The following is a 17,523-nucleotide window of genomic DNA, read 5'->3' on the forward strand; positions in this document are numbered from 1 at the left end:
GAAGATGATGTTGTGGTTATATGGTGAAGATTCTGCTAGGGTTATGTAGTGAAGATGCTGCTGGGGTTATTTAGTAATGATGCTGCTGAAAGGTTAAATGAAGATGATATAGATTGTGGTGATGTTCATTAAGTTATGTTGTGAAGACGCTGTTGAGGATTGTGTGGTTAAGATGATTCAGGAGTTATGTAGTGAAGATGCTGCTGTAGGTTAAATGAAGATGATATTGTTTGTGGTGAAGATGTTCATTGAGTTATAGAGTGAAGACGCTGCTGATGATTTTGTGGTTAAAATTATTAATGGGTTATGTAGTGAAGATGTTGCTGGGGATATGTAGAGAAGATGCTCCTAGGGTTATGTAGTGAAGATACTGCTGGGGTTACGCAGTAAAGATGCTGTTGTGGTTATGTAGTGAAGATGCTGCTGTAGGTTAAATGAAGATGATATAGGTTGTGGTGAAGATGTTCATTGAGTTATGTAATGAAGATGCTGCTGGGGAAATGAAGTGATGATGCTACTGGGGTAATGTGGTGAAGATGCTGCTGGGGTTATGTGGTGAAGATGCTGCTGGGGTTATGTAGTGAAGATGCTGCTGGGGTCATGTGGTGAAGATGCTGCTGGGGCTATATAGTGAAGATGCTGCTGTATGTTAAATGAATATGATATAGGTTGTGGTGAAAATGTTCATTGAGTTATGTAGTGAAGGCGTTGCTAAGGATTGTGTGGTTAAGTTGATTTAGGAGTTATGGAGTGAAGATGCTGCTGGGGTTATGTAGTGAAGATACTGCTGGGGATATGTGGTGAAGATGCTGCTGGGGTTATGTAGTGAAGATGCTGCTGGGGTTATGTAGTGAAAATACTGCTGGGGTTATGTAATTAAGATGCTGCTTGGGTTATGTAGTGAAGATGCTGCTGGGGTCATGTAGAGAAGATGCTGTTGTGGCTATGGGGTGAAGATGCTGCTGGGGTTATGTAATGAAAAGGCTGTTGGGTTATATAGTGAAGATGCTGCTGGGGTTATGTGGTGAAGATACTGTTGGGGTTATGTGATGAAGATGCTGCTGGGGTAATGAGTGAAGATGTTGCTGGGGATATGTGGTGAAGATGCGGCTAGGATTATGTAGTGAAGATGCTGCTGCTCTTATGTAGTGAAGATGCTGCTGGGGTTATGTAGTGAAGATGCTGCTGGGGTTATGCAGTGAAGATGATGTTGGGGTTATGTAGTGATGATGCTGTAGGGGTTATGTGATGAAGATGCTGCTTGGGTTACGTGGTGAAGATGCTGCTGGGGTTATGTGGTGATGATGCTGTTGGGTTATGTGATGAAGATGCTGCTGGGGTTATGTAGTGAAAATACTGTTGGAGTTATGTAATGAAGATGCTGTTTGGGTTATGTAGTGAAGATGCTTCTGGGGTTATGTAGAGAAGATGCTGCTGGAGTTATGTGGTGAAAATGCTGATGGGGTAATGTTGTGAAGATGCTGCTTGGGTTATGTAGTGAAAAGGCTGTTGGGTAAAGTAATGAAGACTCTGCTGGGGTTATGTAGTGAAGATGCTGTTGGGGTTATGTAGTGAAGATGTTGTTGGGGTTATGTGACGAAGATGCTGCTGGGGTCATGTGGTGGAGATGCCGTTGGGGTTATCTGATGAAGATGCTGCTAGGGTATGTGGTGAAGAAGCTGCTTGGGTAATGAGTGAAGATGTTGCTGGGGATATGTGATGAAGATGCTGCTTGGGTAATGAGTGAAGATGTTGCTGGGGATATGTGGTGAAGATTCTGCTGGGGTAATGAGTGAAGATTTTGCTGGGATAATGTGGTGAAGATGCTGATGGGGTTATGTTTTGAAGAAGCTGCTGGTGTTATGTAGAGAAGATGCGGTTGGAGTTACATAGTGAAGATGCTGCTGGGGTTACGTCTTGAAGATGCTGCTGGAGTTATGTAGAGAAGATGCTGTTGGGCTTATGTAGTGAAGATGCTGCTGGGGTTACGTCTTGAAGATGCTGCTGGAGTTATGTAGAGAAGATGCTGTTGGGCTTATGTAGTGAAGATGCTGCTGGGCTTACGTGGTGAAGATGCTGCTGGGGTTATGTTGTGAAGATGCTGATGGGGTTTTGTAGTGAAGATGCAGCTTTGGTAATGTGAAGATGCTGCTGGGGTTATGTAGTGAAGATGCCGCTGGGGTTATGTAGTGAAGATGCTGTAGGGGTTATGTGATGAAGGTGCTGCTTGGCTTATGTGGTGAAGATGCTGCTGGGGTTCTGTAGTGAAGATGCTGATGGGGTTATGTAGTGAAGATGCTGTAGGGGTTATGTGATGAAGGTGCTGCTTGGCTTATGTAGTGAAGATGCTGCTGGGGTTATGTAGTGAAGATACTGCTGGGGTCATGAAATGAAGATGCTGCTGGAGTTGTGTGGTGAAAATGCTGATAGGGTAAAGTTGTGAAGATGCTGCTGGGGTTATGTAGTGAAAAGGCTGTTGGGTAAAGTAGTGAAGACGCTGCTGGGGATATGTACTGAAGATGCTTTTCGGGTTATGTGACGAAGATGCTGCTGGGGTTATGATGGGAAAATGCTGTTGTGGTTATGTGACGAAGATGCTGCTAGGGTTATGTGACGAAGATGCTGCTAGGGTTATGTGGTGAAGATGCTGCGGGGGTTATGTGATGAAGATGCTGCTGGGGTTATGTGGTGAAGAAGTTGCTGGGGTAATGAGTGAAGATGTTGCTGGGGATATGTGGTGAAGATGCTGCTGGGGTTATGTAGTAAAGATGCTGCTGGGGTTATGTAGTGAAGATGCTGCTTGGGTTATGTAGTGAAGATGATGTTGTGGTTATATAGTGAAGATTCTGCTAGGGTTATGTAGTGAAGATGCTGCTGGGGTTATTTAGTAATGATGCTGCTGTAGGTTAAATGAAGATGATATAGATTGTGGTGAAGATGTTCATTAAGTTATGTTGTGAAGACGCTGTTGAGGATTGTGTGGTTAAGATGATTCAGGAGTTATGTAGTGAAGATGCTGCTGTAGGTTAAATGAAGATGATATTGTTTGTGGTGAAGATGTTCATTGAGTTATAGAGTGAAGACGCTGCTGATGATTTTGTGGTTAAAATTATTAATGGGTTATGTAGTGAAGATGTTGCTGGGGATATGTAGAGAAGATGCTGCTAGGGTTATGTAGTGAAGATACTGCTGGGGTTATGCAGTAAAGATGCTGTTGTGGTTATGTAGTGAAGATGCTGCTGTAGGTTAAATGAAGATGATATACGTTGTGGTGAAGATGTTCATTGAGTTATGTAATGAAGATGCTGCTGGGGAAATGAAGTGATGATGCTGCTGGGGTAATGTGGTGAAGATGCTGCTGGGGTTATGTGGTGAAGATGCTGCTGGGGTTATGTAGTGAAGATGCTGCTGGGGTCATGTGGTGAAGATGCTGCTGGGGCTATATAGTGAAGATGCTGCTGTATGTTGAATGAAGATGATATAAGTTGTGGTGAAAATGTTCATTGAGTTATGTAGTGAAGACGTTGCTAAGGATTGTGTGGTTAAGTTGATTTAGGAGTTATGTAGTGAAGATACTGCTGGGGATATGTGGTGAAGATGCTGCTGGGGTTATGTAGTGAAGAAGCTGCTGGGGTTATGTGGTGAGGATGCTGTTGGGTTATGTGATGAAGATGCTGCTGGGGTTATGTAGTGAAAATACTGCTGGGGTTATGTAATGAAGATGCTGATGGGGTTATGTAGTCAAGATGCTGCTGGGGTTATGTGGTGAAGATGCTGCTTGGGTTATGTAAAGATGCTGCTGGGGTCATGTAGAGAAGATGCTGTTGTGGCTATGGGGTGAAGATGCTGCAGGGGTTATGTAATGAAAAGGCTGTTGGGTTATATAGTGAAGATGCTGCTGGGGTTATGTAGTGAAGATACTGTTGGGGTTATGTGATGAAGATGCTGCTAGGGTAATGAGTGATGTTGCTGGGGATATGTGGTGAAGATGCGGTTAGGATTATGTAGTGAAGATGCTGCTGCTCTTATGTAGTGAAGATGCTGCTGGGGTTATGTAGTGAAGATGCTGCTGGGGTTAGGCAGTGAAGATGATGTTGGGGTTATGTAGTGATGATGCTGTAGGGGTTATGTGATGAAGATGCTGCTTGGGTTATGTGGGGAAGATGCTGCTTGGGTTATGTGGTAATGATGCTGTTGGGTTATGTGATGAAGATGCTGCTGGGGTTATGTAGTGAAAATACTGTTGGGGTTATGTAAAGATACTGTTTGGGTTATGTAATGAAGATGCTGCTGGAGTTATGTAGAGAAGATGCTGCTGGAGTTATGTGGTGAAAATGCTGATGGGGTAATGAGTGAAGATGTTGCTGGGGATATGTGGTGAAGATGTGGCTGGGGTTATGTAGTAAAGATACTGCTGGGATTATGCAGTGAAGATCCTCCTATGGTTATGTAGTGAAAATGCTGCTGTAGGTTAAATTAAGATGATATAGATTGTGGTGAAGATGTTCATTGAGTTATGTAGTGAAGACGCTGTTGAGGATTGTGTGGTTAAGATGATTCAGGACTAATGTTGTGAAGATGCTGCTGTAGGATATATGAAGATGATATAGGTTGTGGTGAAGATTTTCATTGATGCTGGGTTAATGTAGTGAAAATGCTTTTGTGGTCATATGGTGAAGATGCTGCTGGGGTAATGCAGTGAAGATGCTGCTGTAGGTTAATTGAAGATGATATAGAGTGTGGTGAAGGTGTTCATTGAGTTATGTAGTGAAGACGCTGCTGAGGAATGTGTGGTTAAGATGATTCAGCGGTTATGAAGTGAAGATGTTGCTGGAGTTATGTAGAGAAGATACTGCTGGGGTTATGCAGTAAAAATGCTGTTAGGGTTATGTAGTAAAGATGCTGCTGGGGTTATGTAGTGAAAAGGCTGTTGGGTAAAGTAGTGAAGACGCTTCTGGGGTTATGTAGTAAAGATGCTGTTGGGGTTATGAAATGAAGATGCTGTTGGGGTTATGCAATGAAGATGCTGTTGGGGTTATGTGACGAAGATGCTGCTGGTGTTATGTGGTGAAGCTGCTGTTGGGGTTATGTTACGAAGATGTTGCTGGGGTCATGTGGTGGAGATGCCGTTGGGGTTATCTAAAGATGATGCTGCTAGGGTATGTGGTGAAGAAGCTGCTGGGGTAATGAGTGAAGATGTTGCTGGGGATTAGTGATAAAGATGCTGCTGGGGTAATGAGTGAAGATGTTGCTGGAGATATGTGGTTAAGATTCTGCTGAGGTAATGAGTGAAGATTTTGCTGGGGTATTGTGGTGAAGATGCTGATGGGGTTATGTATTGAAGATGCTGCTGGTGTTATGTAGAGAGGATGCGGTTGGAGTTACATAGTGAAGATGCTGCTGGGGTTACGTCTTGAAGATGCTGCTGGAGTTATGTAGAGAAGATGCTGCTGGGGTTATGTAGTGAAGATGCTGATGGGGTTTTGTAGTGAAGATGCAGCTTTGGTAATGTGAAGATGCTGCTGGGGTTATGTAGTGAAGATGCCGATTGGGTTATGTAGTGAAGATGCTGTAGGGGTTATGTGATGAAGGTGCTGCTTGGCGTATGTGGTGAAGATGCTGCTGGGGTTATGTAGTGAAGATGCTGATAGGGTTATGTAGTGAAGATGCGCCTTTGGTAATGTGAAGATGCTGTTGGGGTTAGGTAGTGAAGATGTCGCTGGGGTTATGTAGTGAAGATGCTGTAGGGGTTATGTGATGAAGGTGCTGTTTGGCTTATGTAGTGAAGATGCTGCTGAGGTTATGTAGACAAAATGCTGGTGGGGCTATGTAATGCAGATGCTATTGGGGTTATGTAGTGAAGATGCTGCTGGGGTCATGAAATGAAGATGCTGCTGGAGTTATGTGGTGAAAATGCTGTTAGGGTAAAGTTGTGAAGATGCTGCTGGGGTTATGTAGTGAAAAGGCTGTTGGGTAAAGTAGTGAAGACGCTGCTGGGGATATGTAGCGAAGTTGCTTTTGGGGTTATGTGACGAAGATGCTGCTGGGGTTATGTTGGGAAGATGCTGTTGGGGTTATTTGACGAAGATGCTGCTAGGGTTTTGTGGTGAAGATGCCGTGGGGGTTATGTGATGAAGATGCTGCTGGGGTTATGTGGTGAAGAAGTTGCTGGGGTAATGAGTGAAGATGTTGCTGGGGATATGTGGTGAAGATGTCGGTGGGGTAATGTGGCAAAGATGCTCTTGGGGTTATGTAGTGAAGATGATGTTGTGGTTATGTGGTAAAGATGCTGCTGGGGTTATGTAGTAAAGATGCTGCTGGGGTTATGTAGTGAAGATGCTGCTTGGGTTATGTAGTGAAGATGATGTTGTGGTTATATGGTGAAGATTCTGCTAGGGTTATGTAGTGAAGATGCTGCTGGGGTTATTTAGTAATGATGCTGCTGTAGGTTAAATGAAGATGATATAGATTGTGGTGAAGATGTTCATTAAGTTATGTTGTGAAGACGCTGTTGAGGATTGTGTGGTTAAGATGATTCAGGAGTTATGTAGTGAAGATGCTGCTGTAGGCTAAATGAAGATGATATTGTTTGTGGTGAAGATGTTCATTGAGTTATAGAGTGAAGACGCTGCTGAGGATTTTGTGGTTAAAATTATTAATGGGTTATGTAGTGAAGATGTTGCTGGGGATATGTAGAGAAGATGCTGCTAGGGTTATGTAGTGAAGATACTGCTGGGGTTATGCAGTAAAGATGCTGTTGTGGTTATGTAGTGAAGATGCTGCTGTAGGTTAAATGAAGATGATATAGGTTGTGGTGAAGATGTTCATTGAGTTATGTAATGAAGATGCTGCTGGGGAAATGAAGTGATGATGCTGCTGGGGTAATGTGGTGAAGATGCTGCTGGGGTTATGTGGTGAAGATGCTGCTGGGGTTATGTAGTGCAGATGCTGCTGGGGTCATGTGGTGAAGATGCTGCTGGGGCTATATAGTGAAGATGCTGCTGTATGTTAAATGAAGATGATATAGGTTGTGGTGAAAATGTTCATTGAGTTATGTAGTGAAGACGTTGCTAAGGATTGTGTGGTTAAGTTGATTTAGGAGTTATGGAGAGAAGATGCTGCTGGGGTTATGTAGTGAAGATACTGCTGGGGATATGTGGTGAAGATGCTGCTGGGGTTATGTAGTGAAGAAGCTGCTGGGGTTATGTGGTGAGGATGCTGTTGAGTTATGTGATGAAGATGCTGCTGGGGTTATGTAGTGAAAATACTGCTGGGGTTATGTAATGAAGATGCTGACGGGGTTATTTAGTCAAGATGCTGCTGGGATTATGTGGTGAAGATGCTGCTTGGGTTATGTAGTGAAGATGCTGCTGGGGTCATGTAGAGAAGATGCTGTTGTGGTTATGAGGTGAAGATGCTGCTGGGGTTATGTAATGAAAAGGCTGTTGGGTTATGTAGTGAAGATGCTGCTGAGGTTATGTGGTGAAGATACTGTTGGGGTTATGTAATGAAGATGCTGCTGGGGTAATGAGTGAAGATGTTGCTGGGGATATGTGGTGAAGATGCGGCTAGGATTATGTAGTGAAGATGCTGCTGCTCTTATGTAGTGAAGATGCTGCTGGGGTTATGTAGTGAAGATGCTGCTGGGGTTATGCAGTGAAGATGATGTTGGGGTTATGTAGTGATGATGCTGAAGGGGTTATGTGATGAAGATGCTGCTTGGGTTATGTGGTGAAGATGCTGCTGGGGTTATGTGGTAATGATGCTGTTGGGTTATGTGATGAAGATGCTGCTGGGGTTATGTAGTGAAAATACTGTTGGGGTTATGTAAAGAAGATACTGTTTGGGTTATGTAATGAAGATGCTGCTGGAGTTATGTAGAGAAGATGCTGCTGGAGTTATGTGGTGAAAATGCTGATGGGGTAATGTTGTGAAGATGCTGCTTGGGTTATGTAGTGAAAAGGCTGTTGGGTAAAGAAGTGAAGACGTTGCTAGGGAAATGTTGTGTAGATGCTGTTGGGGTTATTTGACGAAGATGCAGCTGGGGTTATATAGTGAAAATACTGTTGTGGTTATGTAACGAAGATGCTGTCGGGGTTATGTAGTGAGAAGCCTGTTGGGTTATGTGGTGAAGATGCTGCTGGAGTTATATGGTGAAGATGCTGATGGGATAATGGGGTGAAGATGCTGCTGGGGTTATGTAATGAAAAGCCTGTTGGGTTATGTGGTGAAGATGCTGCTGGGGTTATGTGGTAAAGATGTTTTTGGGGTTATGTGATGAAGATACTGCTGGGGGTAATGAGTGAAGATGTTGCTGGGGATATGTGGTGAAGATGCGGCTGGGGTTATGTAGTGAAGATGCTGCTGCTCTTATGTAGTGATGATGCTGCTGGGGTTATGTAGTGAAGATGCTGCTGGGGTTACGTAGAGAAGATGGTGCTGAAGTTATGTGGTGAAAATGCTGATGGGTTAATGTTGTGAAGATGCTGCTTGGGTTTTGTAGTGAAAAGGCTGTTGGGTAAAGTAGTGAAGACTCTGCTGGCTTTATGTAGTGAAGAATCTGTTGGGGTTATGTAGTGAAGATGCTGTTGGGGTTATATGACGAAGATGCTGCTGGTGTTATGTGGTGAAGCTGCTGTTGGGGTTATGTTACGAAGATGCTGCTGGGGTCATGTGGTGTAGATGCCGTTGGGGTTATCTAAAGATGATGCTGCTAGGGTATGTGGTGAAGAAGCTGCTGGGGAAATGAGTGAAGATGTTGCTGGGTATATGTGGTGAAGATAATGCTGGGGTAATGAGTGAAGATTTTGCTGGGGTAATATGGTGAAGATGCTAATGGGGTTATGTATTGAAGATTCTGCTGGTGTTATGTAGAGAAGATGCGGTTGGAGTTACATAGTGAAGATGCTGCTGGGGTTACGTCTTGAAGATGCTACTGGAGTTATGTAGAGAAGATGCTGTTGGGGTTATGTAGTGAAGATGCTGCTGGGTTTACGTGGTGAAGATGCTGCTGGGGTTATGTAGTGAAGATGCTGATGGGGTTTTGTAGTGAAGATGCAGCATTGGTAATGTGAAGATGCTGCTGGGGTTATGTAGTGAAGATGCCGCTGGGGTTATGTAGTGAAAATGCTGTAGGGGTTATGTGATGAAGGTGCTGCTTGGCTTATGTGGTAAAGATGCTGCTGGGGTTATGTAGTGAAGATGCTGATGGGGTTGTGTAATGAAGATGCTATTGGGGTTATGTAGTGAAGATGCTGCTGGGGTCATGAAATGAAGATGCTCCTGGAGTTATGTGGTGAAAATGCTGATCGGGTAAAGTTGTGAAGATGCTGCTGGGGTTATGTAGTGAAAAGGCTGTTGGGTAAAGTAGTGAAGACGCTGCTGGGGATATGTAGTAAAGATGCTTTTGGGGTTATGTGACGAAGATGCTGCTTGGGTTATGTAGGGAAGATGCTGTTGGGGTTATGTGACGAAGATGCTGCTAGGGTTATGTGGTGAAGATGCCGTGGGGGTTATGTAATGAAGATGCTGCTGGGGTTATGTGGTGAAGAAGTTGCTGGGGTAATGAGTGAAGATGTTGCTGGGGATATGTGATGAAGATGTCGGTGGGGTAATGTGACAAAGATGCTCTTGGGGTTATGTAGTGAAGATAATGTTGTGGTTATGTGGTGAAGATGCTGCTTGGGTTATGTAGTGAAGATGATGTTGTGGTTATATGGTGAAGATTCTGCTAGGGTTATGTAGTGAAGATGCTGATGGGGTTATTTAGTAATGATGCTGCTGTAGGTTAAATGAATGTGATATAGATTGTGGTGAAGATGTTCATTAAGTTATGTTGTGAAGACGCTGTTGAGGATTGTGTGGTTAAGATGATTCAGGAGTTATGTAGCGAAGATGCTGCTGGGGTTATGTAGTGAAGATGCTGCTGTAGGTTAAATGAAGGTGATATTGTTTGTGGTGAAGATGTTCATTGAGTTATAGAGTGAAGACGCTGCTGAGGATTTTGTGGTTAAAATGATTAATGGGTTATGTAGTAAAGATGTTGCTGGGGATATGTAGAGAAGATGCTGCTAGGGTTATGTAGTGAAGATACTGCTGGGGTTATGCAGTAAAGATGCTCTTGTGGTTATGTAGTGAAGATGCTGCTGTAGGTTAAATGAAGATGATATAGGTTGTGGTGAAGATGTTCATTGAGGTATGTAATGAAGATGCTGCTGGGGAAATGAAGTGATGATGCTACTGGGGTAATGTGGTGAAGATGCTGCTGGGGTTATGTGGTGAAGATGCTGCTGGGGTTATGTAGTGAAGATGCTGCTGGGGTCATGTGGTGAAGATGCTGCTGGGGTTATATAGTGAAGATGCTGCTGTATGTTAAATGAAGATGATATAGGTTGTGGTGAAAATGTTCATTGAGTTATGTAGTGAAGACGTTGCTAAGGATTGTGTGGTTAAGTTGATTTAGGAGTTATGGAGTGAAGATGCTGCTGGGGTTATGTAGTGAAGAAGCTGCTTGGGTTATGTGGTGAGGATGCTGTTGGGTTATGTGATGAAGATGCTGCTGGGTTATGTAGTGAAAATACTGCTGGGGTTATGTAATGAAGATGCTGACGGGGTTATGTAGTCAAGATGCTGCTGGGGTTATGTGGTGAAGATGCTGCTGGGGTTATGTAGTGAAGATGCTGCTGGGGTTATGTAGAGAAGATGCTGTTGTGGTTATGAGGTGAAGATGCTGCTGGGGTTATGTTAAGAAAAGGCTGTTGGGTTATGTAGTGAAGATGCTGCTGGGGTTATGTGGTGAAGACACTGTTGGGGTTATGTGATGAAGATGCTGCTGGGGTAATGAGTGAAGATGTTGCTGGGGATATGTGGTGAAGATGCGGCTAGGATTATGTAGTGAAGATGCTGCTGCTCTTATGTAGTGAAGATGCTGCTGGGGTTATGTAGTGAAGATGCTGCTGGGGTTATACAGTGAAGATGATGTTGGGGTTATGTAGTGATGATGCTGTAGGGGTTATGTGATGAAGATGCTGCTTGGGTTATGTGGTGAAGTTGCTGCTGGGGTTATGTGGTAATGATGCTGTTGGGTTATGTGATGAAGATGCTGCTGGGGTTATGTAGTGAAAATACTGTTGGGGTTATTTAAAGAAGATACTGTTTGGGTTATGTAATGAAGATGCTGCTGTGGTTATGTAGAGAAGATGCTGCTGTGGTTATGTAGAGAAGATGCTGCTGGAGTTATGTAGAGAAGATGCTGCTGGAGTTATGTGGTGAAAATGCTGATGGGGTAATGTTGTGAAGATGCTGCTTGGGTTATGTAGTGAAAAGTCTGTTGGGTAAAGAAGTGAAGACGTTGCTAGGGAAATGTAGTGTAGATGCTGTTGGGGTTATGTGACGAAGATGCAGCTGGGGTTATATAGTGAAAATACTGTTGTGGTTATGTAATGAAGATGCTGTCGGGGTTATGTAGTGAAGATACTGCTGGGGTTATGTAGTCAAGATGCTGCTGGAGTTATATGGTGAAGATGCTGATGGGATAATGGGGTGAAGATGCTGCTGGGGTTATGTGGTAAAGATGTTGTTGGGGTTATGTGATGAAGATGCTGCTGGGGGTAATGAGTGAAGATGTTGCTGGGGATGTGTGGTGAAGATGCTGCTGTGGTTACGTAGAGAAGATGCTGCTGAAGTTATGTGGTGAAAATGCTGATGGGGTAATGTTGTGAAGATGCTGCTTGTGTTATGTAGTGAAAAGGCTGTTGGGTAAAGTAGGGAAAACGCTGCTGGGGTAATATAGTGAAGATGCTCTTGGGCTTATGTGACGAAGATGCTGCTAGGGTTATGTGGTGAAGATGCTGTTGGGGTTATGTGACGAAGTTGCTGCTGGGGTTATGTGGTGAAGATGCCGTTTGGGTTATATGAAGAAGATGCTGCTAGGGAATGTGGTGAAGATGCTGCTGGGTTAATGAGTGATGCTGTTGGGGTTATGTGATGAAAATACTGCTGGGGTAATGAGTGAAGATGTTGTTGGGGATATGTGGTGAAGATTCTGCTGGGGTAATGAGTGAAGAGGTTGCTGGGGTAATGTGGTGAAGATGCTGTTGGGGTTATGTATTTAAGATGCTGCTGGGGTTATGTATAGAAGATGCTGTTGGAGTTCCGTAGTGAAGATGCTGCTGGGGTTACGTGGTGAAGATGCTGCTGGAGTTGTGTAGAGAAGAAGCTGTTGGGGTTACGTGGTGAAGATGCTGCTGGTGTTATAAGGTGACGATGCTGTTGGGGTTATGTAGTGAAGATGCTGCTGGGGTTATGTTGAGAAGATGCTAATGGGGTTATGTAGTGAAGATGATGCGGGGGACATGTAGAGAAGATGCTGCTAGGGTTATGTAGTGAAGATACTGCTGGGGTTATGCAGTAAAGATGCTGTTAAGTTTATGTAGTAAAGATGGTGCTGGGGTTATGTAGTGAAGATGCTGTTGTGGTTAAGTAGTGAAGATGCTGCTGTCGGTTAAATGAAGATGTTATAAGTTGTGGTGAAGATGTTCATTGAGTTATGTAGTGAAGATGCTGCTGGGGAAATGAAGTGATGATGCTGCTAGGGTAATGTGGTGAAGATGCTGCTGGGGTTATGTGGTGAACATGCTGCTTGGGTTATGTAGTGAAGATGCTGCTGTATGTTAAATTATGATGATATAGGTTGTGGTGAAGATGTTCATTGAGTTATGTAGTGAAGATGCTGCTAAGGATTGTGTGGTTAAGATGATTCAGGAGTTATGTAGTGAAGATGGCTCTCTGGTTATGTAGTGAAAAGGCTGTTGGGTAAAGTAGTGAAGACGCTGCAGGGGTAATGTAGTGAAGATGCTGTTGGGTTTATGTGACGAAGATGCTGCTGGGTTTATGTGGTGAAGATGCTGTTGGGGTTATGTGACGAAGATGCAGCTGGGGTTATGTGGTGAAAATACTGTTGGGGTTATGTAATGAAGATGTTGGTGGGGTTATGTAGTGAAGATACTGCTGGGGTTATGCAGTGAAGATGCTGCTGGGGTTATGTGGTGATGATGCTGTTGGGTTATATGATGAAGATGCTGCTGGGGTTATGTGACAAGGATACTGCTGGGGTTATTTGGTGAAGATGCTGTTTGGGTTATGAGATGAAGATACTGCTGGGGTTATGTGGTGAAGATGCTGTTGGGGTTATGTGATGACGATGCTGCTGGGGTGATGAGTGAAGATGTTGCTGGGGATATGTGGTGAAGATGCGGCTGGGGATATGTAGTGAAGATACTGCTGCTGTTAAGTAGTGAAGATGCTGCTGGGGTTATGTAGTGAAGATGCTGCTGGGATTATGCAGTGAAGATCCTCCTATGGTTATGTAGTGAAAATGCTGCTGTAGGTTAAATTAAGATGATATAGATAGTGGTGAAGATGTTCATTGAGTTATGTAGTGAAGACGCTGTTGAGGATTGTGTGGTTAAGATGATTCAGGAGTTATGTTGTGAAGATGCTGCTGTAGGTTAAATGAAGATGATATAGGTTGTGGTGAAGATTTTCATTGATGCTGGGTTAATGTAGTGAAAATGCTTTTGTGGTCATGTGGTGAAGATGCTGCTGGGGTTATGCAGTGATGATGCTGCTGTAGGTTAATTGAAGATGATAGAGGGTGTGGTGAAGATGTTCATTTAGTTATGTAGTGAAGACGCTGCTGAGGAATGTGTGGTTAAGATGATTCAGCGGTTATGAAGTGAAGATGTTGCTGGAGTTATGAAGTGAAGATGTTGCTGGAGTTATGTAGTAAAGATGCTGCTGGGGTTATGTAGTGAAGATACTGCTGGGGTTATGCAGTAAAAATGCTGTTAGGGTTATGTAGTAAAGATGCTGCTGGGGTTATGTGATGAAGATGCTGCTGGGGTAACGAGTGAAGATGTTGCTGGAGATATGTGGTGAAGATGCGGCTGGGGATATGTAGTGAAGATACTGCTGCTGTTAAGTAGTGAAGATGCTCCTGGGGTTATGTAGTGATGATGCTGCTGGGGTTATGCAGTGAAGATCCTGCTGGGGTTATGTAGTGAAGATGCTGTAGGGGTTATGTGATGAAGATGCTGCTTGGGTTACGTAGTGAAGATGCTGCTGGGGTTATGTGGTGATGATGCTGTTGGGTTATGTGATGAAGATGCTGCTGGGGTTATGTAGTGAAAATACTGTTGGAGTTAAGTAATGAAGATGCTGTTGGGGATATGTAGTGAAGATGTTTCTGGGGTTATGTAGAGAAGATGCTGCTGGAGGTATGTGGTGAAAATGCTGATGGGGTAATGTTGTGAAGATGCTGCTTGTGTTATGTAGTGAAAAGGCTGTTGGGTAAAGTAGTGAAGACGCTGCTTGGGTTATGTAGTGAAGATACTGTTGGGGTTATGTAGTGAAGATGCTGTTGGGGTTATGTGACGAAGATGCTGCTGGTGTTATGTGGTGAAGCTGCTGTTGGGGTTATGTTACGAAGATGCTGCTGGGGTCATGTGGTGGAGATGCCGTTGGGGTTATCTAAAGATGATGCTGCTAGGGTATGTGGTGAAGAATCTGCTGGGGTAATGAGTGAAGATGTTGCTGGGGATATGTGATAAAGATGCTGCTGGGGTAATGAGTGAAGATGTTGCTGGGGATATGTGGTTAAGATTCTGCTGAGGTAATGAGTGAAGATTTTGCTGGGGTATTGTGGTGAAGATGCTGATGGGGTTATGTATTGAAGATGCTGCTGGTGTTATGTAGAGAGGATGCGGTTGGAGTTACATAGTGAAGTTGCTGCTGGGGTTACGTCTTGAAGATGCTGCTGGAGTTATGTAGAGAAGATGCTGTTGGGGTTATGTAGTGAAGATGCTGCTGGGTTTACGTGGTGAAGATGCTGCTGGGGTTATGTAGTGAAGATGCTGATGGGGTTTTGTAGTGAAGATGCAGCTTTGGTAATGTGAAGATGCTGCTGGGGTTATGTAGTGAAGATGCCGCTGGGGTTATGTAGTGAAGATGCTGTAGGGGTTATGTGATGAAGGTGCTGCTTGGCTTATGTGGTGAAGATGGTGCTGGGGTTATGTAGTGAAGATGCTGATAGGGTTATGTAGTGAAGATGCGGCTTTGGTAATGTGAAGATGCTGTTGGGGTTAGGTAGTGAAGATGTCGCTGGGGTTATGTAGTGAAGATGCTGTAGGGGTTATGTGATGAAGGTGCTGTTTGGCTTATGTAGTGAAGATGCTGCTGAGGTTATGTAGACAAAATACTGGTGGGGCTATGTAATGAAGATGCTATTGGGGTTATGTAGTGAAGATGCTGCTGGGGTCATGAAATGAAGATGCTGCTGGAGTTATGTGGTGAAAATGCTGATAGGGTAAAGTTGTGAAGATGCTGCTGGGGTTATGTAGTGAAAAGGCTGTTGGGTAAAGTAGTGAAGACGCTGCTGGGGATATGTAGCGAAGATGCTTTTGGGGTTATGTGACGAAGATGCTGCTGGGGTTATGTTGGGAAGATGCTGTTGGGGTTATTTGACGAAGATGCTGCTAGGGTTTTGTGGTGAAGATGCCGTGGGGGTTATGTGATGAAGATGCTGCTGGGGTTATGTGGTGAAGAAGTTGCTGGGGTAATGAGTGAAGATGTTGCTGGGGATATGTGGTGAAGATGTCGGTGGGGTAATGTGGCAAAGATGCTCTTGGGGTTATGTAGTGAAGATGATGTTGTGGTTATGTGGTGAAGATGCTGCTGGGGTTATGTAGTAAAGATGCTGCTGGGGTTATGTAGTGAAGATGCTGCTTGGGTTATGTAGTGAAGATGATGTTGTGGTTATATGGTGAAGATTCTGCTAGGGTTATGTAGTGAAGATGCTGCTGGGGTTATTTAGTAATGATGCTGCTGTAGGTTAAATGAAGATGATATAGATTGTGGTGAAGATGTTCATTAAGTTATGTTGTGAAGACGCTGTTGAGGATTGTGTGGTTAAGATGATTCAGGAGTTATGTAGTGAAGATGCTGCTGTAGGTTAAATGAAGATGATATTGTTTGTGGTGAAGATGTTCATTGAGTTATAGAGTGAAGACGCTGCTGAGGATTTTGTGGTTAAAATTATTAATGGGTTATGTAGTGAAGATGTTGCTGGGGATATGTAGAGAAGATGCTGCTAGGGTTATGTAGTGAAGATACTGCTGGGGTTATGCAGTAAAGATGCTGTTGTGGTTATGTAGTGAAGATGCTGCTGTAGGTTAAATGAAGATGATATAGGTTGTGGTGAAGATGTTCATTGAGTTATGTAATGAAGATGCTGCTGGGGAAATGAAGTGATGATGCTGCTGGGGTAATGTGGTGAAGATGCTGCTGGGGTTATGTGGTGAAGATGCTGCTGGGGTTATGTAGTGCAGATGCTGCTGGGGTCATGTGGTGAAGATGCTGCTGGGGCTACATAGTGAAGATGCTGCTGTATGTTAAATGAAGATGATATAGGTTGTGGTGAAAATGTTCATTGAGTTATGTAGTGAAGACGTTGCTAAGGATTGTGTGGTTAAGTTGATTTAGGAGTTATGGAGAGAAGATGCTGCTGGGGTTATGTAGTGAAGATACTGCTGGGGATATGTGGTGAAGATGCTGCTGGGGTTATGTAGTGAAGAAGCTGCTGGGGTTATGTGGTGAGGATGCTGTTGAGTTATGTGATGAAGATGCTGCTGGGGTTATGTAGTGAAAATACTGCTGGGGTTATGTAAAGAAGATGCTGACGGGGTTATTTAGTCAAGATGCTGCTGGGATTATGTGGTGAAGATGCTGCTTGGGTTATGTAGTGAAGATGCTGCTGGGGTCATGTAGAGAAGATGCTGTTGTGGTTATGAGGTGAAGATGCTGCTGGGGTTATGTAATGAAAAGGCTGTTGGGTTATGTAGTGAAGATGCTGCTGGGGTTATGTGGTGAAGATACTGTTGGGGTTATGTAATGAAGATGCTGCTGGGGTAATGAGTGAAGATGTTGCTGGGGATATGTGCTGAAGATGCGGCTAGGATTATGTAGTGAAGATGCTGCTGCTCTTATGTAGTGAAGATGCTGCTGGGGTTATGTAGTGAAGATGCTGCTGGGGTTATGCAGTGAAGATGATGTTGGGGTTATGTAGTGATGATGCTGAAGGGGTTATGTGATGAAGATGCTGCTTGGGTTATGTGGTGAAGATGCTGCTGGTGTTATGTGGTAATGATGCTGTTGGGTTATGTGATAGAAGATGCTGCTGGGGTTATGTAGTGAAAATACTGTTGGGGTTATGTAAAGAAGATACTGTTTGGGTTATGTAATGAAGATGCTGCTGGAGTTATGTAGAGAAGATGCTGCTGGAGTTATGTGGTGAAAATGCTGATGGGGTAATGTTGTGAAGATGCTGCTTGGGTTATGTAGTGAAAAGGCTGTTGGGTAAAGAAGTGAAGACGTTGCTAGGGAAATGTAGTGTAGATGCTGTTGGGGTTATGTGACGAAGATGCAGCTGGGGTTATATAGTGAAAATACTGTTGTGGTTATGTAATG

This window comes from Procambarus clarkii, chromosome 63 (genome assembly GCF_040958095.1).
Source record: "Procambarus clarkii isolate CNS0578487 chromosome 63, FALCON_Pclarkii_2.0, whole genome shotgun sequence".
In the NCBI taxonomy this organism is placed as follows: Eukaryota; Metazoa; Arthropoda; class Malacostraca; order Decapoda; family Cambaridae; genus Procambarus; species Procambarus clarkii.